The 2,500-nt window shown below is 79.0% G+C and overlaps 1 non-coding gene across 1 annotated transcript; it reads left to right on the forward strand.

Moving 5' to 3' along the window:
• Positions 1-1,483: 1,483 nt before the first annotated feature.
• On the forward strand, positions 1,484-1,636 carry LOC129134650 (5.8S ribosomal RNA). Its single transcript, XR_008536193.1, has one exon. It is a non-coding gene; the product is annotated as a 5.8S ribosomal RNA (ribosomal RNA).
• The last annotated feature ends 864 nt before the right edge of the window (positions 1,637-2,500 follow it).

Genomic DNA, 2,500 nt, shown 5'->3' on the forward strand with positions numbered 1-2,500 from the left:
CGCCGGGGAGGGGCGCCCTGCCCCCCCCTCTCCGTGGCCCGGCCTCGGCGGAGAGGCCGCGGCGCGCGGTCGGCCGCGGGGGCCGACCCGCCCGCCTCGTGGTAACGGGCGACGCCCGGCAGAGAGCGCGCGCTCTCTGCCCCTTCCTCGGCCGCGGGGCGACGGCCGCCGGGGCCCGCCCGCGCTCTCTCTCCTGGGCCCGCCGCCGCGGTCTCTGGCGCGCGCGGCGGCGCCGCGTCCGGCGCGTCCGGCGCCTCTCTTCCCCTCGACGGCCTTTCCTTCCTCGAAGGCGCGGCGCGGCGGCGCCGTCGTCCGCCGGCCGTCCCCTGGCTCGACCGCCCCGCCCGCCGGTGGGGGGGGGGGCGAGCGCTCGGCGGGCCCTCCGGCGGCGGAGGCCCGCGAGCGCGGGCGACCCCGTGGCGAGCGGCGGCGGCGCCGCTCGACGGGTGTCCCTCCCTGCGGGGACGGTCGGCCGGACGGCGCCCGCCGTCGGCCGGCGGCGGTCCCGTCCCGGGCTCCGCTCGTCGCCTCGCCTCCGTCGCCCTTGCCCGCGCGGCCGCGTGTGGGCCGCGCAGGAAGGCGTGCGGGGGCGGCCGCGGGGGCGCTCCTCCCCGCCCGGTCTCCGCGTGCGAACGAGGAGAGCGGGCGTTGCCCCCCGGCTCAGCCGCCGCGGCGCCTTCCGCCGGGCGCGTGCCCGAGGCGAGGGGCCCCGGCGGTGCGAGGCGGCGGCGGCGGTCCCGGGCGCGTGCCGCCCCGGCGGCGGCCGGGTCTGCCGTCCGGCAGGCCTCGGGCGCAGGCGACGCCGGCTCGGCTCTCGGTGGCGCCCGCCTCCGGGGCCGGCGGCGGAGCGCGTCCGCCGGTCGCTCGCCCGCCCGCCCGGCGGGGGAGCGGTCCCGCGGGAGGCGTGCCGGCGGGCTGTGCCGGTCGCCGTCGCGTGCCCGTCTCGAGCCCAGGGGAAAGGCCCGTGCCCGTGGTGGTGGGGGGAAGAGAGAGACAACGCCGGCCGCGCGGCGGCGCGGCGGCGCTCCGCGCCAGGCCCGCGGCGTCGGGGCCGAGGGGAGAGCCGGCGCGGCGCGGGGGCCGACGGCCGCGCGCCCCCGGCCGCGTGCCGTGTGCGTTGTGCGCGTCGTCCCGTGAAAGCGAGAAGCGGGCGGGCCGCCCTGTGCCCCCCGCGTGTCCGGCGCGCGCCGCCCGGCCCTCCGCGCGGAGGCCGGGCCGAGCCCGGGCGCCTGGGCCGCCTCCGAAGGACGGCGTGGGTGAGGTCGGCGTCTCCCCTCGCGGGGGGAGGCGGTCGGGGGCGCGGGCTCCCCCGCCTCTTGGCCGGCCTTCGGAGAGTGGGTTTGTTTTTTTCCTTTTTTTTCCTCCCGTTTTCCGTGTGCTCGTACGGTCTCGGAAGCCAGGCGCGCGCCCGCGCGTCCTCGGCGGCATTGTCCTAAACCAAAAAAGGGGCCGCTCTGGCGTGAGCGGTGCCCGAAAGGCAGACAACTCTTAGCGGTGGATCACTCGGCTCGTGCGTCGATGAAGAACGCAGCTAGCTGCGAGAATTAATGTGAATTGCAGGACACATTGATCATCGACACTTCGAACGCACTTGCGGCCCCGGGTTCCTCCCGGGGCTACGCCTGTCTGAGCGTCGCTTGACGATCAATCGCCGTCCGGGGGCCACCCCGGCGGCGCGGCTGGGGTCGCCTCGCAGGCCCGTCGCCCGCGGCGGGCGGCGGCGGCGGCGGCGGCGTGCCGCCGGTGGCCGGAGGGAAGGCGGTCAGGGGTGTTCGGCGAGGGAAGCGTTTCCCTCGGCGGGCCTCGATCCCTTCCCTGCGGGCCCGGCGGGCGTCGCCGCGGTCGTCGTCGCCGCCGCGCGAGGGCCTTCGTCCCCCTAAATGCAGACTCGGGGAGCGCTCCGTAGCTCCCCGCTCCCGGAGCGAGCCGCTGGGGCGGAGCTCGTCCTCGCCGCGGGGCCGCGCCGCGGATGCGGCGGCGCGGCGGCCTCGGGGAGAGCGAGAGACGGCGTCGAAAGGCGCCGCCGAGCGAGGGCCGAGAGAGAAAGAGAGCAAGGGAGAGAGGGGCGAGAAGGGGAGGCGAGGCGCGGGCCTCGCCCCCGGCCTTCCCCCCCGCGCGGGCGGCTGTCTGCGGGTGGGTACCGCGGCGGTACCGTGCCGTGCTGCCGCGCGCGCGAGGCGAGAGCGCCGGGGACGGGGGGGGGGTTCCGGCCCCCCTCCTCTCCCTTCGCCCGCGCCCCCCCCTCCCCTCCTCTTCTGTCTCGGTCTCGGGGCGCGCCCGAAGGGCGCCGTCGCTCCCCTCTCTCTCCCCTTCGCCGAGGCCGTCGCACACGCCGCCGCCGCCCGGCCGGTCCTCCCGCGCGGGGCCGTCTCTGCCGCGCTTCCCTTTTCGGTTCTCGTCTCCGGGATGGGGCTCTCCGTCTCTCTCTCTCCGTCGCCGGCCGGCCGGGCGGTCGGTCGGTAAGGGGAGAGAGAGAAAAAGGCGGCCGTCTCCGCGCGCG

This window comes from Agelaius phoeniceus, unplaced genomic scaffold, assembly GCF_051311805.1.
Source record: "Agelaius phoeniceus isolate bAgePho1 unplaced genomic scaffold, bAgePho1.hap1 Scaffold_263, whole genome shotgun sequence".
NCBI classification, from domain to species: Eukaryota; Metazoa; Chordata; class Aves; order Passeriformes; family Icteridae; genus Agelaius; species Agelaius phoeniceus.